Genomic DNA, 26,546 nt, shown 5'->3' on the forward strand with positions numbered 1-26,546 from the left:
CTTTATTTACTCCCTTTTAACCCAAGTCCTAAAACCCGCTTTACTCTAGGAAATTACCCGATTCGATTCTATATGGGTCATGCCATCAAACAAAGGGGGACAATCAACTGTTGAATAGAATCGAATATGTGTTGATAAAATATTGACCATTTTAAAATGACTTGATTTATGACCCGAATTCATATTAAATTTAGATTCGATCTGACCTATTTGGTGGGTTGAAGTTTAAGATATCACGATGGAAGATTAGACTTAGAACAATACAAGGAGGGGGGAGAGATATGGGAGGTGAAAGATGATTCTTTCGTATTTTTCTTTTTCCAATTTGAGGATTCTTTTTCACTTTTTCAAAGTTTTCCAAGGTGAAGAAATGATGAGATGCTTGAGAATTACAATCTCGTTCATAAATGGATCGAGAAAACTATTCAAAAAGTTCTAAACTTATTATATTTTGTCAATTCAATTCTTAATTTTTTTAATTTTACTAACAAATTCATTAACCTTTTGACAATTTGCCAATTGAGTCTATCCAAGCGACTGAAATTGCAAACATGAACACTAGGCATCATGCTTCACACGTAGTCATTAGAGTGGACATTTTTAATAACATTTTTGAACATTTTTTTCCCATTTCTTTGCTTTCTTTTTTATTTTTGGAGTGATGGCCGGCCAAAGCATGGGTGTGTGAGCCCTTGCCTATGCAAGGGCTGCCAAACCTTTGCCTAGGCTAGATCTAACGAAAGTGTCATGGCATTCATTAGATCTAGGTAAGGGCTCATGAACTCTCGCTTAGTGTCGAGGACCTGGCCTAGGCTTTCAACAGCCATGGTGAGGGCCCATATGGCCATTGAGGATTGCAATGCCCTCACCCAAAACTAGTGAGGATCGCCAGCCATCACTCCAAAAACCCAAAAAAAAATAAATAAAATAAATAAAATGAAAAAAAAAAAGAGGAAAAAAATTATAAAAAGTTCAAAAAAAAAAAAAAAAAGCTATTTGTCATCGTTGATAGCAATGTGTGTTAACTTGACTATATATGCTATGATAAGAACGGAGAAATAGAGATGAGCTGTTAATGGTATGCGTAAAGAAACAAGGTGGATGAACGCAATGACTTCTTCATCTTTTGCAATGGCGCTGGAGATATTTTATATAGGAGCGAGAGGTTGTTTTGATTTCTTTCGTTGATCAATATCTTGTAATTGTTTATCTTACATTACCTGTTTTTCAATATAGAACTTGAATATCACGGCTACAGATGGAAAATAAACCTTTTTAACTAGAATTTTTTACTAGGTTCACAGTTGGTAGAAAAATCTTCTGTTGCAGCATTACAACAATTATGTGTATATGATGTCTATTTGATTATATCGGGTGATGTAAATTTATGGATTATATGTAAGTATTTTTTCCCATCGATTAAAACTATTTTTGCTTTGGATAATTGACCGAATTAAATGGTTGTGCACACATTAACGTGATGCTTTCTAGCTTTTTCCAGCAATTCCTTTTGAATTTCTATTTTACCGGGAGTACAGGTAGATACATGTACGTTTTTTCTTTTATGTAGTTGGATTGAAGATATCTTTACTCTTATTTTCTGATGACTGAGCTTTGACTTCTTTCTATGCAATTGACTATATGCTTAGAGATGTAGGGGCTAAATAATTTCATAAACTTTTTTCTTTTTTAATTTCATAAACTTTTCATATGTCATTATCTTAAATTCGCATCTAAGTAAAAGAAAGAAAGATATTCAAAGTCCTTAGTAATTGTCATTCAAATGACGAGGTATGGTCAATTAAAATCTAACGATAAAATTTTTGGATCACTAGCTTGGAAGAACTTGTGATTGAGGGTTGTAGCATAATTAGCTTAAATATTAAGATTGATAGGAAAACTGAGAGCGCAACTCTCGTGGACCTTATCTTCATTATGTTTCATCAAATAAATTGGGTGTAATCAGCTGTGCAATTGATGTAGCCGCGTACCCCCGTCGGCAGCTTGAGGTTGACATAACACAAAGCTTTAATAATTCCCAAGGGACGGACGACGGTGAAAAAGCAACTTAACTCCACCCTGGTTAACTTTTAGCCTCACTTTGCGCTGTCTCCTCCACCACCTCCTCCTGGTCTGTGTTTTAGAGAGAGAGAGAGAGAGTGGTCCCATATAATCCATGAAATAGGATGACATTATCGAGTGCAAGCAGCACCGATATGGAGTCCATGATCCCCTCAAACATACATATAATTACATAAAAAATACTTCATATTAACTAGATCCATGGTGTGATCAATCAATGAGATTGGGTTCTTTAGAACTATTAAATCAAGGTTTCAAGAAGTAAATGATGATTATAACAAAGGCATCTTCCATGAACTTTCAATTTTTCTCAATCAGATGGAGGCATTTGCTCTTTTGGAGATTCCGTAGATGTTGTGTAAAGATGATCATATGAAGCATTACACTATCCATGTAAGGGCGGCCACCGTGCATGCATTAACAAAAGTATGAAATGGAGCCCAGGTTCGCAGAGTCCATGTAAAATAAATACAGGTAAGTTCACTGTTACCAAGCTTTTGATGAAAGAGAGCATCATATTGATAAAAGATCAAAAAAACCTCAATGCAAGTAGCCAGATTTTCTAAATGTGAGAGGGAAGTTCGAAGTTTTATATATGATATGTGTCGGCTGGCCTTTATTTAGTTTGCAAAAATGGTGGTCTTTTCAGTTCATGCTTTTATCTAAGAACGATTAGAGATTCTTCTATAAAATTTCATATGGTATTTTATCCAACAGTTTATACTTTTAGAACAGTTCATATTATATTTTATCTGATAGCTTAAACTTTTAAAACACTTAACATAATGCACTAAAACTTCGATAATTCCCAAATGACCACTAATGGTCAAAAGGCAACTTTACTCCACCTTGTTAACGTGTTATGTAGGGAGAGATAGAACAGTTCATATTATATTTTATCTGACAACTTAAATTTTTAAAACACTTAACATAACGCACTAGAGAGAGAGAGAGAGAGAGAGAGAGAGAGAGAGAGAGAGAGAGAGAGAGAGAGAGTGCACCGAAACTTTGATAATTCCCAAATGACCACTAATGGTCAAAAGGCAACTTTACTCCACCTTGTTAACGTGTTATGTAGGGAGAGAGAGAGAGAGAGAGAGAGAGAGAGAGAGAGAGAGAGAGAGAGAGAGATTCCCAAATGACCACTAATGGTCAAAAGGCAACTTTTTCTCTGAGAGAGAGAGAGAGAGAGAGAGAGAATTCCCAAATGACCACTAATGGTCAAAAGGCAACTTTACTCCACCTTGTTAACGTGTTATGTAGAGAGAGAGAGAGAGCATGTGGTAGGAACCTGTTATGTAGGGAGGGACACAGAAGCATTTGGAAGTCTGTAGTGAGAAGTTTCAGCTTTGTGAACTGTTTCGTTGCTTTTGCTTAGAATGAATCGGAAAGAGGATCATTCCGTGGAGGTTAATAGCAAAGAGGTCATAGAGAGAGAGAGAGAGTCCCATATAATCCATGAAATAGGCTGATATTGAGTTAATGATCCCCTTTAACATACATATAATTACATACAAATACACTTCGCATTTATTGGATCTATGGTGTAATCAATCAATGAAATATTACCTAGAATTATTAAAGTGAGGTTTAGAGAAATAAATGATGATTATAATAAAGGCATCTTCCATGAACCTTCAGTTTCTCTCAACAAAGCTGTGTATGTTGCTCTAAACCTATGCATATTCACCAGATTAATAAATAGGTGTCTTTTAGTTACCAATGGAGTATCTATGACCTCTTTAGTTGTGTTTGGCAATCAAGATCGGATTCAAGATAGGATAAAATTTATCATATATTGTGTTTGATGCATGCTTAAGACAGGATAAAGTTGAATATAAAGAGATATAAATCAAATTAAATTATCTCATGGGGAGGTAAGATAAAAGTGGATAAGATTTCTAATATCCATAATAGGAAAGTTATTTTTTATGAATAACAAACTTCTTAAATTAAGAAATTAAAATTCTATTTAATATAGTTAATATTTGAATTCTAATATGAGAAGTTCAAAATAACAAAAAATAATAATTTAGTTATTTTATTTTAATCTTATTTTTATTTATATATTCGAATTTAATTATATTTTATAATATAAATTCAATATATAAATATAGATATACATTTATATTTATTACATATTTTAGGTATATTTGTACGCTTTTACTATTTAATAAAAATTTATTATAAAATGATGGAAGGGTAAGAAAAAATAAAAAGAAATTAATTAAAAAAGAGAGGAAAATAAAATAAGAAAGTAAAAAGAGTGTCCCGAAAGACTTTTAACATATTCATTTGTAAAATTTTTAGTTCATTTATACTAATATGTCGTTTTTACTAAACAATGTATATGATATAATATGAATATATTTGACTTTATCACTACTGTTGACACCTACATTTTACTATTTTGTTTATAACTTAATTGCATACAAAATTAGGAATTAGTCAAAAAAATTAATTAAAAAATTATTATTAACTATTAATAAAAAAAAAGACGAACGAAAGCAATCGGGTCGGGCCGGACTCGGCCTTGGCCCGGCCTCGCGCTCCTTTTCTTTTCTCTTACCCCTCCCTGCGCCGGGCCCGGCCTGCCCCATTTTCCCTTTCAGCCCTCCCGTGAATGAGGGTCTTCTCCCTCTGGTTGGTCTTAAAGACTTGGCACGCACAACGTAAAACAAAGTAGCACAAATGGCGACAGGAGTAGCAATGGAGGAGCAGGCGAATCGGGATGGCAGGCAGCCACGGGTCGAGATTAGCCCGGCCGGTAGTTGGCACGGCAAGAGGACGACCCGCAAAAACAAAAGAAAAAGAAGCGAGCAAGCACAGAGGAGAAAAAAGACAAGAGAGAAACTGGGGGTAGGGAGAGACAGAGAGAACCGAGAGGGAGTAAGCCGGAGAGGGAGCCGAGGAGCCCCCGGAACGTCCAGCTGCCACCGGTGAACTGCCGATTGCCACTGTAGTCCTCGGAGCCCAGCAGCATAGAGAGAGTCGAGAGCGAGCTAGAGAGGGCGTGAGATCGAAAAGTCTCTGGCCGTTGCTAGAGGCCCGGCCGTCAGTCGCCATCCGTCGCTACGTGTCTCATCCGAACCAGGTAGACCTTTTCGAGCTACATCTGTTCATTTTTTTAGGCACCGGGCCAGAGCTCGTTTTCGACCAGTTTGCCCGAGCTCTGGTTTATTCGATCCTTGGGTTGTGGCAGAAGCTATTTGTCCTTCCTTCGCATCTGTTCTAAATGCGACCAACTAGCCTCTCAGTTGATTTTGAATGTTGCTCTCGCATGTCGTGTTTAGGGGTGAGCGGTTCCCGATTCCTTACAGCGGTTCCCGATTCCTTACAGGTTCCGCTTGGAACCTGGAACCTATCCTCAAGTACAGTTCCTCATTTTTTAGGAACCTTGGAAGCTACCCGTCGAGCCAGAACCTGGAACCTATCCTGTCACGCATTCCGGGTCGGTTCCGTGTTCTAACAGGTTCTTCTTCTTTTTTTCATTTTTAGTTAAAAAATGGAAATGAATGCAGCTATAATAAACAAACTTGTCATTCATCAAAGAGCTTATGGCCCTTTTGGGCAGAGGCAATCATTACATGAAGCCAAAAACCTTTCAAGCTCTTTTGGAGGAATGAAGTCGCCCATGTGATGACCTTTCTTGGCGGGTCCTATGAAACAAAACACAAATATGTCATCTCAACTAAGATGCATATAGCAAGACACAAGAAAACAGAAATAATGCCCGCTCGCAAGGAATTGAAAAGCTAACCTTGAAGAGAAGGAGGTGGAGGCATTTCGTCTTTCGATTGTCTAGGTTGTCTCCTCCTCTCCTCCTGGGCAGCCTTTTTCATGTAAAATTCCATCAGTTGCTACAGGATCTGCACTTGCTGTGGAACCTGACTCGCCTGTGTTCAACAAAACTTGATCAAACAACATGTTTAATCGTGCTCACTTAAAAATGCCAAAAAGCATGGACCGCAAAATGTCTCGTAGCATGTTGCAATTTAACCACAAAGTACTCACATAGATTTTCAAATAATAACACCACTCACTAGTCAATGAATTTGAGTTGTTTCAAGTAAAATAACATCATTAGATTCGAAGACAACCTGAAATCAATTTGATTTAAAGACAATGATTACATCTAACAAGTTTTTAGAATGTGATACAAGGCACCACATTGCATAATTATAACGTAAGCGAAGCAATCAATGGTTTTAGTACATTCAGCTTTTCAGATGCTGCTCCATTTTACTTTATTCTCTTACATACAAACATCAGATGATCATATTTGTCACTTATCTGGAAGGAAGTATGTAAGTAAATTAAGCCAAAATCAGATGACATGGCAAGTGAAACGAATGTGTAATCACCATTCCTATCCGAAGCAACTCCAGAACCATCTGTAGCTTCATACAATGCTGAAGTAGGAGTTTGGTAATTTGAGCGGTTGGCCTGGCTGTTGATCCTTTGGGAGGCAGCATTCGATCTTGACTCTAGTATACCTACTCCGCCTGCAAAAGGTAAACAGGAGATTAAAACAACTAAAGAAATTTACAGCAAAGAATTCTAAATAACCAACAAAAACAAGAATGAGATAGAAAAGAACTCAGTTAGATTCTGGATGACTTGCGAAGGAACATTCAACCATTTATAGAATGGAAGATGCACTGATAGCAAATAATGTAAGCTGCAAATACAGAAATGCAAAGGCACAGCCAAAATAAGCAGTATCAGCCTGAAACATGAAATCTAAATTGCAAAGAAACCACCTCATAACTTTCAGGAGAGGTCTCTTAGACTGGTTTTCTTGACTGGTCCAATAATCCATGATAATCCGTTTACTCCTACTTGCTCTATCGTTGATATTATCATCTAAAATCAGCTCACTTGCACATCTCGTTCTTTTTCTATCCCATGCACAAAAACATTCAACTTTTGCTCTAGCAAAGATAGTACACAGACGTTCTACTTTTGCATTAGCAAAGATACAACAATTACAACGATCTGAAACTCCAGAACGTACATGATACTCCACGTGTGCTCTCTACTATATAATACATATAGCAAAACAATCAAACAGAAAGTGCTCAACAACATGAGATTGAACGGTCGGGCTAAGTGGGTGCTTGAGGGAGCTTTTTCCCTGCATAGGCGCTACAACTGCTATAGAGCGTTCGACCAGCGATTATAGCAGAAGGTGAAAGTTGAAACACTTCAACTTGAGTTCCAATAGCAATTCCAGTATGTTTTTTGCAACTTTTGCCGTTCCAACTTTATGTTTAGATTTCATTTTCAGTTAAGTTCTTGAAATACAAAATACTTCAAGAAAAATTCATCTTCACACGTATGAAGTTAATTTTACACTTAATTACATGCTTGAGATTCATGTTCTTAACCTATAAACATTGTGAAATAATATAATCTGATCTATCTACACCATTTCACGGCATAAACAAAACAAAAGCAATGGAAGTACGGAAACCAATCATTTGTGCGCATCAATGACATCAAACCAGCTAAGACAATGGAATAACATTCAACTACAAAAAAGAAAAACATTCAGTTGCTCCGTAAAGAAAGGGCTTTTTCCTCTTGAGCAAGCCGGAATTCATAGTACTTGTAATCAGCACAGGTTTTGTCAAATAAAACCTGTGCATAGTATAAAACATTAGAGACATGCTGGCAAAGGCAATGGAAAATCACCATTTGCTCGTGTGCTTGAAAAGACTTGATGGAATATTGCATAAAGGGGACTATATCAACCAAAAAGGGAAGGAAAGACTAAGGGCATTCGACTAGCTGAATCGGAAGGAAAGACAGAGAAAGAACACTCACAAGAAGAAGTCAGTGCAGAGGTCAGCGGTGGCGAGGGCGAGCAGCGGTGGTCGACGGCAAGTGACGATGGTGTCGAGGGCGAGCAGCGAGCTGTAGCAGCATCGTTCAGGGAAAGCTCGGAACTGAGCAAGGGCGCTGCGGGTTGCGGGCTTCGAGGCACGGTGAAGGTAGAGCAGCAACGTTGCGGGCTTCAGGGCATGGCGAAGGGAGAGCTGCGGCGTCGTGGGCTTCGGGGCACGGCAAAGGCAGAGCAGCGGCGTTGCGGGCCATAGGCGAGGCGCGGCGAAGGCAACAGCGGGCGAAGCAAGAGCGGCGTCGGTGCAGGCTGCAAGCGAGGCGCGGCGAGGATGCTACTTGGTGGCGTCGAGCAGAGGGCGAAGAGAGAACTAAGTGTCGTGAGACAGTGAGACTGAGTGTCGTGAGAGTAATTTGGGGCTTTTTTAGCCCTAACCGGACCGGTTCCGATTCCAGTTCTGGTTCCCAATGCCGGTTCCCAGAAAAGGGAACCGGGAACCGAAACCAGTCCCTTTAGAACTGGGAACCGCGCTCACCCCTACCATCGATTGGAAAATCTATGGTTCCAATCAAAGATGCAAAGACTCGTGCATTTGGAAAAGATTCAAATATGTAAATGTGACTTATTGTAAGCCATTATCACATATGATGCAGGAAAAGTAGAAGCTGCCGCTGATGACATAGTTGAGATGCCTAATGTACGTCATCTAGATTTGCGAGAGTTACCAAATATGACGAGTTTTTGCACGGGACCTAAGGGTGCTCCAATTCAGGTAATTTTTTCGTTTTTTGGGTATAAGTTTCATGAATTCTTAATCTTGCAAACAATACCTAGGTCATACTATTAAAGGGAATTTAGGATAAGATGATATTGGTGTTCACCGAACCTTAGTGCATATTGCGTTAAATTTGATTATTTGTACTTTTGGGTTCATAAATAAACAATCCATTCAAAGAAAACATAGACCATACATTTTTATTCACATTCAACTATAGCTTGGTGGAAGCCTCTTTCTACGAATGATTTCTTTTCGATTCATTTCAGTGTTAGATAATCGCACTAATTACTTGGGCTCTAACATGGTATTGTATTATGGCTAATTCATTACTCATTTAACATTTTTAAAGAGAATAAAAAATGTTGTACTTAACAAGAATGAATCTTGAATGAGTGAACGAAATTCAACAATCTCAAAATGAAGAAAGTGAGAGATTAAATACATGGAAGGCGAACCAAGAGCCACGTAACAAAGAAAGTCCACCTAATTGATGTTTCACCTACATGCAAGTTGCAATTGATTCCAACACGTCATGACCACCTCACCGTGTCAACGTTGTTCTGCATTTGTTATCCCTTTCTTCAGCTACTAAGGGGATATTTCCTTATGCATTCTTGCAGGCATGACAAAAAAAATACACATTCCGCCCTTAAAATTAAGTTTTTCACATTCTTAAGAGACATCGAGCCCATTCATGTATTCAATGTCCATTTGTTTCATTGAAAATTCATTATTGTTGAAAAAAATTCTTGGTAAATCCTTTTTCTAGAAAATGAATTGTTTTCCTGTATTTGGTTCTACCGAAACCGCAATTTGAAAAGATGTTTTATGATGTTTATTAACGAAGTGCAAAAATTTACAAAGTGAAGACAAAAACTGTTATGGACCCTTAATAGAAACAAGCCCAAATAAGTCATTTTACTTGTTCTTAATGAAAAATAATAAGTTAACAAAAAATTTATGAAAAATTGAACTTTGATACGACTTTGTTGTCAATTTTGAAGTTCAAAATAGAAAAAACAAAAGAAAAGATAACCAAATTATGGTAGTTTTTGAAGACCGGTAAATGATTTCAAAAGAAAAGATTAAAAATTATGGTCATAGTTTTGAAGATCAGCTAAAGAAAAGATAAAAAAAGAAATATGATGACAGTTGAGAGAGAGAGAGATAGAGTTGTGCCGTAGTGCTGCATTTGCGGCATGATAGTGGTGAGGATATCCTCATGAAAATGATCCCTTTTCACAGAAGAGAAATTCATTTTTTTTCTGTATTTTAGCCCAAGAGTTTCAGTCATTTTCTCGTATCAATGAAAAGTTTGAAAGCAATTTCCTGAAAATAGCTTTTTACTTGTAAGAAACTCACCTTTAATGAGTTTTATTGTGGTGCTTCGTTAGGTTTCATTGCCTCGCTTGGAATCCCCAGTGATGGTTGGACTCCTTGGCCTAGCAAAGATACTCTATAGTGAACCTTCATTAAAATACAGCAATTTGAAATCGCTAAAGATAGAGGAGTCTAAATCCACATCGATTATTCTGAAGGATTGGATACTTAAGTTGCCGAATTTTGAGTCAATGAAAATTGTGGGAACTCCATTTGAAGAAGTAGTTTTCGACCTAGAGGAGCTAAAAGTTATCAAAGAAGTGGACATTCTCTTTCGGCTAAGTACATTGGAATTATCTAAGTTGCCAAACCTGCAACGCACGTGGAAACAAGATGTACAACTACAAGGAATATCAATGCTTCAGAACTTGAAGAAGCTTTTTATTGACAATACAGGGCTGTCATTTCTCTTTCCGCTATCTGTGGCTAAATGTCTTAGAGAAATTAGAGTGATTAAAGTTGAGGATTGTCCAAACATGAAGGCGGTGATTGTGGATGAAGAAGGAAGAGATGTCCCAAAGTTCCCATTATTGGAGCAACTATGTATAAGTCGCTGTCCCACGGAGAAATTCTTCTCATATCCTCAAGGAAAAAAAGAGTCAATAACCACTACTTCAAATTCACAAGATAATTATTCCGATTCTTTCTTTGATCAAAATGTACAAATCCTTTCTTTTGAGATTATGCCCATAATAGTCATAGGCACGCGATTTGTGAGGACAATAATAATATTTCTTTGAAGATTTCTTATTTGGTTTTACTAGTTAGAATGTTTTTATAATTTATAGCTACACTTGTCAGAGTAAGGCCGTTACTAAAAATTCCTTCCTCCACTACATTAGATAGATTAGTATAAGATTAGGCCAAATTATTAAATTTTTCATAGCTATGATCTAATGCATAACTCTGATGAGCAAATAAGTTTACCTGGCTTGGAGAAGTTAATACTTGAGTCGGTAGGAACGTTAAAAAGGATATGGCACAATGAACTTCCCAAAAGTTCCTTCGACAAATTAGCCAACCTCACCCTTAAAAAGTGCTCCAACCTACTTGATGTCTTCCCTTCGACAATCATGGGTAGATTGCACAACCTTGAAATAGTCAAAGTTTCAAAGTGTCCCTCCTTGAAATCGTTATTTGATTTTGGATCCTTGATTCATATACGGAACAAACAATGTTGCTCCTCGAATTGGAAGAAGTTGAGGTTTTAAGCTGTCCCTCCCTGGAATCGTTGTTTAATTGGGGGCCCCTTCATTCAAGTACGGAACACAAAATTGTATTACTTCCCAAATTGGAAGAAGTGTCAGTGATTGGAGCAAGAAGGCTCAGACACGTGGTGATGAGTGACTCCCAAACGGTTTTGGATTTACCTAGTCTAAAAACAGTCTATGTTTACAATTGCTTTGAGTTGAGATATCTCTTCCCCAATTATAGGGCCACAACTCTAGAGAAACTCAATGCCTTGGGGATTATCAAATGCGAACAAATGAAGGAAGTGGTTCCCAAGGGAGAAGGTGGTCGATCCAAGGTAGAAGTGATAAGTTTCCCTTCCTTAACTTATTTAGTTATTTGGCGGTGCCCTAACTTAAAAGCATTCATTTGGAGTCCCACAAGTGCGGAGACGCAGCTAGGCGAGATGATCAGAGAAAATGATGAATCGCCCCAACTGTTGTTCAATGATATGGTTTGCTCTATGCCTTAGTGATCGTCTTTAATCTTGCATTATCATGTTTTAGAATGAACAATGTAATAATTTGTCCTACTTATCCTCCTTTCTCACATTATCCTCATGCAGGTTAGATTTCCCAATTTAGAAAACCTGAATATTGGAGGCGTCCTGTTCAAAGAGTTATGGAACAATCAAATTTCTAATGATTCTTTTTGCAAATTGAAATCTCTTATATTGAAAGATTGTCACAATCTCCAACATATTGCCCCATCCCATATGTGGAAGAGGCTGCAAGATTGTTTGGAAACCTTAGAAGTGAAATCATGCCGTTCAATCGAGATCATCTACAAAAGTGATGGGACAGTGGCAAAAAGTGGTAATTTGAGGACGCCGGATTTGCGTGATCTGGACAACTTGAGGGACATTTGGCGGTATGACAATCTCCCAAATATCCCGTTCCCAAATTTGAGAAACATAAAGGCTGTGAGGTGCTCCCGTTTGGACATGCTTTTCGCCACCTTCACAGCAAAATTTCTCAGGCAAATCAAAGAGCTGGTGGTAGGATCATGTGAAGATATGGAACTAATTGCTGGTCATGAAGAATGTGAAGAAGTGATTGGTAAGACAATCACCTTCTCTGGGTTAACTACTCTTAGACTTTACAATTTGCCGAAATTCAGGAGCTTCTTACCAGAGAAATATTATGCGGAATTCCCATCCTTGGATGACTAGTAGAACAGAGCCAGACCAAGGCAACCGAAGTATGGAGGAAAGTGAGGGGAAAACTGAGCAGATAGAACGCGAAATTGAGGAGACGAATCACGAAATTGAGGTGGAATAATTAGTTTTATGAAGTGAGCCACAAAAGTTTGTGAATGTTGCAACGAATGGTGTCTGGCAAAACAAAATGGACATGTCTGGTAATATGAGATGTTGTTTTTTTTTTCAGTAGTCTCTTCTACACTTCCCACGAAGTGTGTAACTGTTTTCTTGGCTATTCATTTCTTTGGTTCGTCTCCTGGGCTACAGTGACGAGTGGCCAGTCATTGGACCATAAATTGTGGGGTTATGCTGTATAAATTCTAATCAAGTGCATTATCGTGTTTATAAATTTTCCCGTAATATTAGAAAATGTAGGTGCTATTATATTAAGTAATCGAAGTCGTGATGAATTACCTCATGACAACCGTCGCAAGAGGAAGAAGGAGATCAAGGAGATTGCAATCTGGGAAAGCCCATGTTCCTCCTCCCATCTCTCTCTCTCTCTCTCTCTCTCTCTCTCTCTCTCTCTCTCTCTCTCTCTCTCTCTCTCTGACAATTTATTGAGGCTGAAACTGTTTGAGTTTGAGGGATAATATTATGATTTTGATTTTGATTTTGATGAATTGAATGTGAGCTGGAATCGGTGATAAAGAGGATATCTTTGAGTGGGTTGGGTATTTGAATAATCATGATTCTCATCAAGGTAACTTCGCATGCTCTGATTCTGCTGGCGTGAAATCCGGTTGAGGCCAAGACTGTCCTGATGAACTCATACATGTTTCGATGATTCGGTGATTGTTTGGATACAAACTTTTCCTTATCATTGCATTTAGCTGCTCTTTACTGGAACGCCTACCACTTGTTTGATTGAATTCCTGAATGGCACTAGCATGCATATTTCGCAAGTATTCTTGCATCGTGATGATTATCTAGCAATGGTGAGCTTAAACTGAGAGTTCTCCAGGGCATAGACATATTATTTTCATCGACATTGGTTGAATTTTCCCGGTTGTGCTCAATGCTCCCATGACAGAATTTGAACATGCCGTGTTGGCTTAATTTACTCGGAATTATGTTATCTATATCAATCTATGATGTTTGTATATGGCTATTCTAACATTCGAGACAATTACCATCCTTAAATTTGAAATGGTGAAATCCTTCTTCAAAATGTGCATTGTTACTATGTACTTGGGTGAATTCCTATCCGGACTTCATCCTTTGCTTGATCTCGCGTGTAATTGGTTTGTATGCCTGGATGATTATGCCTTGCATTTCTCGATCCATTCAGTGATACCTCAAGACCTTCACACTGCCAATGATATTTGGTTCTTTTTTTTTTTTTTTTTTGGCAAATGCATGGGCCTCTGCCTGTTTGATTTTCTCTATTTACTGAAGATTCCGAAGTTCATTCCTCGATGTCATTTGCTTGTATCTTTTCTGTAAATGGCATGCGAGTCCCTGTCATAACTGATATATGATGACAGAGTGCATAATGAGCTGTTTATGCCATGACTGAATGTTTTGCTTGATTCATTGTCCAGGTTGCTGATTTGGATACAAGTTCAGTTGTTGCTGAATGAGTCTCAACCATGAGAATTGACTTTAGAATGTGGCTCAATGCTGTTTTCCTGTGTTTATGCTGCTATGCGTTTCGGTTTTTGCAGCATGATGTTCTTTGAAAATGTCTCCGCTGGAGCCGCCTGTGGGTAATTAGAATGTGGTCTTTAGTATTTGGTCTCGAGAGTTCCTGTTGTGTAAAATCAGAGTTGTTTCCAAGTTATTCGAGTCACATTAGCAATATATGTTGGATTCGTGTTATGTGCATTTTTTAATGTTTTAGTAGTGATTTGCTTGAATAAATAGAGGTCACATGCTATTGTCCGAACCATAGACTACAAGTATCGGACTCCTCCTTAATTAAATAACGTGTCCCAGGTTAGTTTCTGTAGTGGACATGATCGCAGGCCGTGTTCTTTAGTTTACCAGATCATTTCGTGCTTATACGTCATACGTTTCTCCTTGGAATGTCATTTATCGATCGTCATGTAGGGGATATTTATTTAATAGCTTTGAAATAGAATGAATCTTGCGTTTAGCTCATGGGGATTCTTGTCCCAGGGCTAAATAATGAGGCCATGTATATTAATTACTTGACATCGTATCGGGTTTATTCTCTCGCACTTTACCTTTATTGCATTGATTATGATTGGTTACTTATTGATTGTGCACCCATGCACATACATCGTTTAGTGGTGTATGATAATGCAATAGGAAAAAATCGCATAAATAATATATTTGAAAGATTGACAATCGGTATTGAAAAGGTGATCATTCGATAATTAGCATAATCAAGCCCTCGATCTTAGATCTATGATTTGCAGGAGTGAAGCATATTACTGCGCTTCACTTGGCTCTTAATTGACCCTAAATAGAGTAGTGGCGATTCTAATTAAATAAAATTTCTTTGATTAATCAATTGAAACTCAAACGTCACGATAGTTAGAGTTTAAAGAGCTCACGCTAAGCAAGAGTGAGCACCTCGAGCAAAGGCATCGCTCATTTCGGTTCGACAAATCGTGATACTCGCCCCCTCTAAAATTCCTTAGAGAGGGTCACAACAATTTATGAGAGGGAGCTTTTGAAAATTAGTTATGGCAATACGTGTTATGGTGACCGGAGGAGGAGGGTTTACGGGGCTTGAGTTTTTGGCACATTTCAAGACAAATGGTGTCATCAATTAAATCTCTACTCCACGTGCTCCGAAACCAAATGGGGTCGTCGACAATTTGCTTTAGAAAATTTGGATGCCCATGCTGATTCTTTTTGGCATTCCTGTGCTATCTTTTTCATTATTTATTTTTATTCATCATTACAGATCTTTTTTTTTTTTTTTTTTTTACAAAATATCTCCATCCTTATTGCTAACGTTTGGTTTTCTATCCCTTAAATATTTTCAACCTTTCCTTGCAGGGTAGCCACCTATTCAGCACGTTTGTCTTTGTTCTTGTGATAATGTACTTAATGTTGTTAACACGGATATTATATGTACCTTCATCTATGTGAATGGTAAGCTTGAGTTGGAACCTTCTAAATCCCTCGTATTGAACTTTCATTCTTATCTTGTTTGTTCTTCATAGATAAACTGCGATCGATAAATGTAGGCAACTAGTGAGTGTTTAATATAGGATGAATCTTTAGATATAAAATTAATAGGCAAAACCACAAATAATGAATTTTATGAGAGAGAGAGAGGGGGGAGGGAGGGAGGGAGATCATGAAATTAAATGAAGGCATATAAATGAGGAATTAATGAAGAGGAAGTAAAAAGAGCTGTTAATAAAAAAGTGAAAAAAAAAAAAAAACATTTTATCAGAGGGAACTTCACCTCTAAGATAATATAAAAATAACAAAACTCATGAAATTGATTTGAACAGATTAACTATTAAGAATATTGACATAATTATTAATCAAAATTTATCAACAAAATTGAAGTGAATAGTTTAATCTAACAATTTAAAAAAAAAATAGTGGAAGAGATTCATATCTGCATTGACTTTAAAAGGAGGATTTTTGTATTTTTAATCTTATAAAATGTGGATTAATAAAAATGATCAAAATGACGTCATTTTAGCCTTATGTATCAAATCACTCTATATTTATCAAACAGCTTATATGTTTCAAGGTAGGTCAGCTCAATTGTTCATTTCTGTTAAGAGATCAGTATTCATTAAGCAACATTAACTCTAATTTTATATCTTACTATGTGTTTTATTTGAAGGAATTAAAATAATTTTAGTAAGCGAAATCAATTTTCTCTCTAAAACATTACATTTGTATCTATATGACATCACATGTTGTGCATGGAGATTCCCAAAATAAAAAATGAAATATTCAAGTGATTGCGAAAATGACTATTAGGTGCAGATAATTCTTTTTTTATTGGAATTTATAAACATTAATATTTTCTCGTTCTCTTTAACTATTTACTACTTAAGAGTTTTCGGATGTGATGTTTAAAATTATCATTTTGGAAAGTTACACTTAAAATTTTCTTTGTTCATAAAGTCAAATTTACTTGTTATTAACAAGAAATTTTGCTCTAACCTCATTAATAGTGAATGCATTTAGTAAGCAAAAAGCACTTTTATTATAATATATTACCAATAGATTTTCCTGCTATGCCTTTTCTTTTCTTTTGACGAAGCTCTTCATATTTTATTTGGAAAAGAAAAGAATCATTTTATTAAATAAGAATGCATTTAATGTGCAAAAGTAAATTTTCCTGTTTTATACATACTAGATTTTTAGGCTCTTTCAAGAATTTCACAAGACGGACCAAAGAAAAACAAAGAATTTTATAAAATAGATTTTAACGAGTTCACTAATGAAATTACAATTATAATTTCGTCTTCCCTCCCGATCGAAAAGGCTAACAAGAAATCCTACAACCATAAACCTGAACAGCATGCGCTAAACATTATCAGTCACAAGCTTTAAGTTTTTGATAAATGCCGATGCACTCAGCGATGGTGTTCACCTACTTGAACTCTATACACAATTCCATAGTTGTACCCTTCGAATCGAAAATCAATTTGCATGAGCTAATACGCAACTCTCGGTGGGACCCACGTGCACTCTCCATCATGCGGCCCTCGACAGAATTCCACGGCTCTCTTCCTTTCTCTCTATACATCTAACGATCTGAGTCGATTCCCTTTTAAGCTCAGGCTCGGTGCACTCTGCGGAGGGCGCCAGAACAAGAACAGAGCCACCTTCACACACGCAAAAGGAGCTGTGCAAATTCTCTCTAGCTCTCAGTGATTCCGATTCCTTTGATCTTCATTGCCCTCTCCGTCGCCCTCCATCCACCAACTGCCGCTGCCACGCTACACACGCTGAGAAGGGGCAAGAACAGAGACAATTGGCAGAGGGGACTCGGGTGATTTTTGAGCATCCCTAAGCCACTGTCTCGGTGATTTCGATCGATCCCTTTCCTCTCACTTCGTTGGTGGTCATCACCGCTTCCCGATCAGCTAACGGTTCCGCTGCCGTGAAGAAGGTCTGTGATGCCGAAGTGCTCAAACTTCGATCATGACTGCCTGACTCGACGATACCATTCCTTGACGTTGGTTCTGTTATCTCCTAACTCATATCCAAGGTCAATCGCTATAGCTAATCATTCTTCATTCAACCAAATTGCATATGCTCTGTTTTCCATTGCTTTATGTACGAAGCAGAGGCCGGGAGCTATTGCTACCACCTGTGTGAAAATGGACTGTGATTGAGGCTGTGTTAATGATTTGAACTTACTGCATTTCCTTTGCAATGATATGGATGTGAATCATCGCTTTACTTTTGCATATAAGCTCCCTGGCCGGAATGTATACCACCTGTTTGATGAAACTCCTGAACTAAATAAGTGTTTATTTTGATTCAAGTCATGACGAGAATTTCATTCATTACTAGATTTTTCATCGTTTTTGTCATATTGGCCTAGTTGAGTTCTTTTTCTTCATCGAAAATCATAGGTATTCCATTTTGAACTTGCTTTGGATTTGATGGAACCTTGTCCATCCATGCCTATTCGTAATTGTTGTAGCCCTGAGCTGATGTCCATCGATCCTTCATTTGATACTATTCCACTCAAGTAAGCATGGGCAGTGATATAAGATTGTGTTATGGTGAATTTCATGTTTGCTTGAAAAAAGATATTATGTCATGAATGAAATAAATTCTATTGGAAATTGATCCTTGGATGCTGACCGTGTTTTAATATCCTTGATTTGGTGTGCATTTGATTCTAACTTGAGGCTAGTTTGGTTATGGGATCATATATGTTCATACTAGCAAAGTAATATGGTGAATCTCATGCAAATTTTGTGAGAATTATGGTCATGTGATTTTGTTTAGATTTGGTACTAATTTAATATTGGATTGATGCCATTTTGAACAAGTAGACTCATATGCGCCTGTAGGAAAATATGACTTCAATTTCATGTCAGTCCTGTATGCTCTGTTACAATTCTGATTGAGTGCTGGAAGTTGTAGATTAAGCACGAATTAGATGGATTTTGTCTTAGTTTGATTGTCTTTTATATTGCCCATGGATGAGTGATATTCTGTGTTCAGGTTCCTTGTTAATTTCTCATGTTCAGATGGCGTTGGTTACATGTTAGTCCCACTAGACACATATTAGCAAAGGGTCTCGACTCCTAGGGATCAACACTCACCCATGAATACTTATGTTGGCCTAATTCCCCAAAAAACACAAATTTTGGGTCGACTTTTGATTCTAACTAAAACTTTCTTTTTGTGTAAAAAGAATCACCAACTTTCACTTGAATCTCGAATTTGATCCATGATAAATTGCTGTCGAAAATCGACCTTAGAGGTCTGACAAGGTAGTCAACAATAAATCAATGTCAACTAACTACTCTCCAAAATGATGCTTTTTTTTTTTGGTCGAAAGATAACTTATATTATATCAAAGAGTCATACAAGCTGTCGCCGAAGTGTCCGTAGAGATAATAGAAAGGAAAATAGGGGGAGGGAAGAGGAGCCAATTTGTGGGTGGGCCTTGGTCCCTGTGGGCTTTAGCAGCCCAGCCAGCTGCTAGGTTAGCTTCTCGCCGGATGTGTCGAAGCGAAAGGTTAGGGCATTGTTGAAGAAGATCGCGGAGAATCGCGAATAGGTGTTGTTCCTTCCACGGCGGCTGATGTTTCGTTCGGATGATCTCCACCGCTTGCAAGCAATCGGATTCGATCTCAAATTTCGAAGATGGATTCCCTTCGGATTATCCGTTGAAGAGCAGAGAGATAAGGGCATAGATATCGGCTTGGAATGCCGACTGGACGACACGATCCGGTGAGTACATCACCAAACGACCTTGTCTGTCTCGTAAATGCAAGCTATTGAACCTTTGTTTGAATCCGGCGAAAAGCCCCATCAATATTGCACTTGATAAGACCCTCTGCAGGTGGGTTCCAACACTGTTCTAAACTTGCCTGTGCGTTTTGAATCTTCTTTGGCAGGGGTTGGAGAACCTTGAAGATAGTTCTTTGAGATAGAGCGTCAGAGACCACAAGGAGAGGATCCATCGGTAGCTGACGAAACACAGCGTTATTGCGGTGTCGCCAGATCTCCCACAGGATATGAGCGATCGCTTCAAGATTTGGAGACGCTTGTGGGAGGGAGATTCTTGTCAACTACCTGGGCATCGAATCGACTAACCGAGGTTGGTGAAATACTTACTCGAATGTCTTCATGATTCCAAATAGCAGTAGTCCAAAGGCAGAAAAAAAAACATATGCTCGAGTGATTCTAGCTCGAATTATTGCATAAAGAACAGCTTGGGATGAGGGATGATATGTCGCGATAGAGATTGAGTTTTGTAGCAAGGGCGTTTTGGCAAGCTGACCATAGAAAACTTTAATCTTAGGCACCGTATGCATCTTCCAAATTGTCCTCCATAACAGTGGTGGGTTAGTATAAGAGGGAGAGGGCTTAGAACTCGGTTTTTGAGATTGTAAAGATAGATAATGATGACAACTCTTTACTGTGTAGGTACCAGAAGGAGTCTCTGTCCAAACCAGCTGATCATGATGGAGAGACGGATTGATTGGGGTATTTAGGATTGCTGAACTAATTGGGACATCGAAGAATTCAAGAATGAGGAGGACTTCCATACGAAAAGCTGGGAATCAATGAGATCAAGAACAAGTTTTGGTTCTCCCTCCCGGTAAGCCTCCTATTCCGCCTTGTGGTAACCAATTATCATCTCTAATGTGTATCTCGCAATCCATCCCCTACTAACCAACGTAGTTTAGGAGCAATTGCTTCACGGCCTTTTAATAAACTCGCCATCCCCAAGAAGGACGATGTCCTGGGAAGCAAGATCAAAAGATGAAAATCGAAAGTATAAACCTTTAAAGAGCTGACTCCGATAGCTTGAGGATGCTGAAAGAGACGCCATGCTTGCTTGCCAAGCATTGCTGTATTGAAATTGGTTAAGTCTCGAACCCCATCCCCCGAATCTTTAGAAAGCTTTAATTCGACCCGCTTTTCCAAAGAATGCCCGAATGACTATTTTGTTTACTCCACCGTAATGCCGAGATCTTCTTTTCGATCAATGCAGAAAACAAATGAAGCTTGAAGATAGACATGGCATACTTGGTAAGGCCTGTATTACGATTTCAATAATATTTCCTTGCCACTCTTCGAGAGAAATTTATCCTGCCAACTTGCTAACTTGGTATTGACTCTTGCCAAGATCCAGGAAAACATCTCCCTCTTGGAACGACCCCAATCGGATGGAATGCCCAGGTATTTTCCATATTTACTGAGGATGGGAACCCTTAGTTGTTGTGCTAGATTATGTTGTAAAGAAAGAGGACAAAGATTTGCTAAAAACACACCGGATTTATTTCTATTAATGAGCTGGCTCTGTGGCATAACAATATTGATGGAGTAGATTGGCAAGATTTTGGCATTCGAAATAGTGGCTCGAAGGAAAAATACTGAATCATCGGCGAAAAATAAGTGAGATAACCTTGGGCGCCTCTATTAAATTGAATTCCCTTAATGTGACCTATGTCCACAAACTTGAGTAAGAGTAGCGAGATAAGGCATTGGCAAGGAAAATGAATAGATATGGAGAGAGGGGATCACCTTGGCGCAGCCCTCTAGTAGGCTGAAAATAAGGAAGTTGTTCACCATTAAACCGAATACTAAAGGAGACTGTTGTAACACAAGCCATTACACGAGTAACCCAGCTGTCATGGAAACCCAAATGCTTCAAGTATGCTTCCAAAAAGTCCCATTCAACCCTATCATAGGCTTTCGCATATCTGTTTTTTAAAATAAGGTTGAAACGTTTCTTACATGCTCGCACTTTGAATTGATGCATGACTTCTTGAACCACCATAATGTTGTCCTGTATCTGTCTGTTGCTAATAAATGCTGCTTGCTCGTGGAAATCAAATTTGATAGCTATGGTTTGAGTCTGTTGGCCAGAATTTTTGAAATGATCTTGTAAGCAAAGTTACAAAGACTTATAAGACGGAACTGCTCAATACTCTCTGGATGCTGAACTTTAGGAATTAGGGCTATGATCGTTCTGTTTAGTCTTGTTGGCATAATACCTATATCGAAAAAGTCATGAACTGTTTGAATAACTGTATCTTTAATAACCTTCCGGTGATGCCGGTAGAAAAGGTCGGGAGACCATCGGGCCCTGAGACTTCGAAGCTCCTAACCGGCAAGTGGCTAGGTAAATCTCCTCCTCTCGTTACTCTACGCTGCAAGTTTGCATTCATATCGAGTGTTACTACCGAGGGCACTGTTCTAAGAAAGGACGGAAATTCATGTAGCCCTGAGATCTGTAAAGCTGAGAGAAGAAGCCCTGCGCAAGATCTTTTAACTGATCTGGTTCTCTGATCCACTGATGGTTAGTATCTAAGAGCATTGTAATTCGATTGCGTTGCCTTCTTTGCATAGTGTATGCATGAAAAAACTTGGAATTATGATTTCCCCATTTTAACCATTGTATACGAGACCGCATAGCCCAGAATTGTTCCTCTTGAATCCATACTTTTTGAATTTCACATCTAAGAGCATTAGCCTGCTCCTTATCTCCTTCCTGATATGATGTTCTATTGATAATGGTCTGCAGTTGAGATTGTAAGTGTGAGATGCGTTGATGACCATTGTTGAATCGGCCTCGCTCCAACTTGCTAACCCGGTGGCAACCGCTTGTAATTTGGATAACAAGGAGGTACAACCGTTTTCCCATGCCTGTTTTACTATGTGATGACACTCTTTATCTTGATTCCAGAATGCTTCGTATTGAAAAAATTTTACACACTTGACAGATATTGAACGAGATGTCAACAACAGGGGGCAGTGATCGGAGCCAACAGGAGGTAGTGCAAAAACTTCTACAGAAGGGTGAGATGTCAGCCATTCCAGTGAGCAGAACACCCGATCAAGCTTCTCCTTTACCAGAGCATCCCCTTCTCGGTTATTGGACCAGGTAAATTCACAGCCTTTACTTTGTAGTTCTATTAACTCACAATCATTAATCATATTACGAAAGGATGTCATACGAGAAGTGGATGCAGGTCTCTGGCCCATCTTCTCCCATGGAGAAAGGAAATCATTGAAATCACCGAGACATAGCCAAGGTAAATGAGTTGCAGCATAGAGGATTCGTATGGTATCCCAGAAGTCTTGATGGAGTTGATAAGTTGGAGGGGCGTGCAAGCAAGTAATATGAGTGGAGGCTGATGTCCTATGATCACAGGCAATGAAATCCAGAAAGTGAGAATCCGTATGTACAAGAGTAACATCAAAACTGTCATTCCAAAACAGAGCTAGACCACCCTTGAGGCCCTCAGGTTCCTTCACAAAAGAGTGAGTAAATTTAAACTTGTGCTGTAACCGATTCACAAAAAGTTGATCATTCTTCGTTTCCATTAGAAACACGATATCGGGCTTATCATAGTCTACCATAGCCTATAATGCTTGAATTGTCAGGGGATTGCCCAATCCCTGACAATTCCAACTTAGGAGTTTCATTGGTAACCCGGTGGCTGTTTAGGGCCAGCCGCCAAAGCCCAAAGATCATGGATAGCTGCCTCCAAAACAGGGGCATCCAGAAGGAGAGACTCATCAAAAGCTGCCGATGAGGTGAGTTTAACATCATAGGGCGAGTATCTTTTCGGTTTTTTTCGGTTTTTTGTTGATCTTAAAATTTGGGAAAATTTGAAGCAGTTAGAGCTCGATTCGTCAATTCTGCGGCCGGGAGTCTTCAAATTCTTGTGCTCGCGAATCTTCAATTCATTGAACAGACTCACCCTCGAGAGAGTTGGTTTGTTGAGCTTTTAGTTAACCAATTCTGTAGCCCGTGGGTATCGTGATCCCAGGGACTGGGGCTCGACCAAAGACAGCATCTTCTGCAGGATCATTCTCAGCAATTGCCCGCATTCAAGGTACCTGATTTATTTTGATTCTGGTTCTTTTGAATCGAGGATGGATAGCTATCTTCTTCAATGCCAAAGCTCATTTCAATTCAGAATTTTGCATCTCGTGCGTTATTCCTGCTGAAAGATCCGAGCTTGATGTCCTGTTGGGGTTGGTGCTTGTGTGCGGAAGAATGACATCCACATATTGTATTCAACATTATCAGAATGTATGACTGCTAGAATGATCGGATCCTTCTTCATTCATTCGATCTATTCATTTTGTACTTCCAGCTCTGTGAAGATGAGAAAGTGCCTGCGCATACTGGACTCGGGTCCTGTTAGAGTAAAATGAGCATCAATATGTTATATACGTGGCCTTGACTGATGAGGCAAAACAGGTCACTTTAGCTTTCATGATTAACTTCTCCGTTGTTCAGCCAAGATTCTTATAGTCTCATCGAATCACTCTCTCTAGATTGCGTGACCTTGCTTCATAAACCATAAATTAATAAATCAAGATGAATTCATGTGTCTATGCGTGAAGTTAACATTTGCGCATGAAACTATGTTGCTGTTAGTTGCAAATGCTACCACCTGGTTTTAACGTAATGACCCAAATGCTTGATTATAGCATCCTAGATGATGAGTCTTGGCTTTAACTTGACGACAATTTTCCTTACTAATGACGACTTTCTTGTTGTCGGCTTAGATCCTATCAGTTGTTCTCATGGCCTAAAGAATCCACATCTTAATCATAAAAAAATTCTACGTGCGGATAAGCTACGTAGCAGGGAAAAGCGAAGGTGCAGCAGTCTCAATGCCAAATAGGCAGCTACCTTTTGTCCAATGTGGATGCGCTTCGATAGAAGATAATAGTGCGGGACAGTTTAACGACTCTAGCATTTTGGAGGAAGTAGAGCCCAAAGGCAATTACAGTACGAAGAAATGGGCCTATTTATTTTTAATCAGCGGAGTACAAGATTTTGCCAATTGCATGGTCAGTCTGCAGGCCGGCGATTGTGCTCTTGCGTCCAACGGCACTTCGACCACCCTGAAGACTCTCCGACGGTTACTTTGATTGCAATTCTATAAAAAAAGACTCAAAGCTTGCTGAAGGATTTGGTTATCAACTTCTTCGATTTTACAAATAAATTAGCAAATTACGTACTTTTCTTTTATAAAATTTAGAAGTGTGGTTCGTAAGATATTAACAATGTAATTAATCTGCTTATATCAAATTAGTTTGTAAGCAATTTCTTAGCCTAGTAGGTTAGAATCTCACCCTGAGATTCAGGAGGTGAGGAGTTCAAGCCCCTACCCTTTAACTAGTCTCACGAATTGAGGTGTGTGTTTGGTGATGCTTTGATTCCACCTTTGGATGCCAGGTTTGAATCCTTCAGCACTTACTTGATGTCAGGATCCTCGTTTAATTTCTTTCGTTGATTGATATTTCAATTTTTTGTCCTAAATTATCTATTTTTCTGTATGGAATTTGTATATCATGGATACACATGCAATACATACCTATTTAGCCATAATCTTTATTATATCAACAATCAATACAAAACAGCTTCTATTGCAGCACTACAATATTTGTGCATGTATGCCGACTATTCAATTATGTCAAGTTATTTAAATTTTGGAGAAAATATGTAAGTATGTTTTACCATCGAGTAAAACAATTTTTGTTTTTGCTGATTGACCTAACTAAGAGGACTGCTTTTTTAAGAATATTTGCTGCTATTAGTCGTAAAACAATTTATACAAATTTGGGGCTAAATATATAATTGTGTATGGTCATGCACACATTAACATGACGCTTTCAAGCTTTTTTTTCAGCAATTCCTTTTTAATTTCTATTTTACTAGGTATCATATACTTGAATAAAAAGATATTCTTTACTTGAATAATATTAGCATTCACATATATGAAGTTGCCCTGACAATTCAATTCTAAATGTAATTCAAAACCTATGCACTATCACAAGATTAATAGATAGATGTCTATTTAATATCAATAGCGTCTAGAACTCTCTCAGCATCCAACTAATCTCCATATGGTGTAATGGTCCCTCCATCTCACACATATCAGATAATTACCGGAGACTCGCAAATACATGCTTTGGGAGTTGGCCGCAAGAGAATGTCCAAGTGTAGTGATTCGATCACAAGCTTTGAACGAGAAAGATAAACGCACGTACCGCTTGAACAATCTCTTGGGGTTAAAAGCTAAGTATTGCTTAGTTTTCTTGGAATTAAATTGATCTAATATAAAGTGAAATCTCTTGATATTTTCCTTATGAAAGAATTCTTCATTTCCCAAGTGATTACTGTCATTGTGATCGTGGTTTTATGGTAGCTACTTTTGAAATTTTTTTAGTTGCCACACTTGATTTACGTGGGAACCAAGCCCTTCTTCTTATTCTTTATAATTCCAGGAAAGACTAGAGAATATTTCTTATGTACTAGAAATTATTACTTATTTAAATTTTAACCGTAGTCTCACATTATGTATTGGTTTTACCATGTGAAAGAAAGAATTAAGATGTAATTTGTGCATCGTTAGTAATGACGAAGTACCTGTGACAGCAGAAATAACTAGTTCGGTCAAGGTTTAGATTCAAACAATGGAACGTGATTACTCAAAATCTTATTTGTGTTGTTGCTCCGTCCTCTGGATTAACTTAATCGCTGGTCAATATTCAACAGTCACCGAAGTTTGATCCATCTTTCCATTAAAGCTGGTCCGGTCGAGCTTTGGTTCTCTTCTTACAACAACCAAAGAACTTGTCATCTAGAAGTCTGAGAAAATTTCCGAGTACGTTAAGTGAAGATGCATTGAAGTTCTCTTTGTATCATGACGCTCATTGAAGAGAAAAAAGGAACTTCCTGGATAAATTGGTTTTTTATTTTTTTGTTAATTCCTGGATAAATTGGTTAAATGGCGATCGTATGACAATTTTTAACAGAAGGTCTCGTAAAAATTCACAATTCTAGAAAATACATGTGCGCTCAATTTTTTCCCGGGATTTCAATGGTAAAAAATCCAATTGAATTCCTTAATTGT

The 26,546-nt window shown here is 38.2% G+C and overlaps 4 long non-coding RNA genes across 4 annotated transcripts; 3 read left to right on the forward strand and 1 right to left on the reverse strand.

Annotated features, from left to right (window-relative positions):
- Positions 1 to 5,598: 5,598 nt before the first annotated feature.
- LOC108954017 lies at positions 5,599 to 6,599 on the reverse strand. The gene is made up of 3 exons (XR_001981903.2): positions 6,447 to 6,599; positions 5,843 to 5,978; positions 5,599 to 5,741 (listed from the first exon to the last, which is right to left on the reverse strand). It is a non-coding gene; the product is annotated as an uncharacterized LOC108954017 (long non-coding RNA).
- Positions 6,600 to 12,717: 6,118 nt separating this feature from the next.
- On the forward strand, positions 12,718 to 14,319 carry LOC120296370. Its single transcript, XR_005553305.1, has 2 exons — positions 12,718 to 13,307; positions 14,061 to 14,319. It is a non-coding gene; the product is annotated as an uncharacterized LOC120296370 (long non-coding RNA).
- A 7,431-nt stretch (positions 14,320 to 21,750) lies between these two features.
- On the forward strand, positions 21,751 to 22,237 carry LOC120295277. The gene is made up of 3 exons (XR_005552630.1): positions 21,751 to 21,787; positions 21,888 to 21,964; positions 22,190 to 22,237. It is a non-coding gene; the product is annotated as an uncharacterized LOC120295277 (long non-coding RNA).
- A 6-nt stretch (positions 22,238 to 22,243) lies between these two features.
- Positions 22,244 to 23,802, forward strand: LOC104422928. The gene is made up of 5 exons (XR_005552631.1): positions 22,244 to 22,291; positions 22,389 to 22,549; positions 22,638 to 22,929; positions 23,117 to 23,205; positions 23,290 to 23,802. It is a non-coding gene; the product is annotated as an uncharacterized LOC104422928 (long non-coding RNA).
- Positions 23,803 to 26,546: the final 2,744 nt, after the last annotated feature.

The sequence above is a fragment of the Eucalyptus grandis genome, chromosome 7 (assembly GCF_016545825.1).
Source record: "Eucalyptus grandis isolate ANBG69807.140 chromosome 7, ASM1654582v1, whole genome shotgun sequence".
In the NCBI taxonomy this organism is placed as follows: domain Eukaryota; kingdom Viridiplantae; phylum Streptophyta; class Magnoliopsida; order Myrtales; family Myrtaceae; genus Eucalyptus; species Eucalyptus grandis.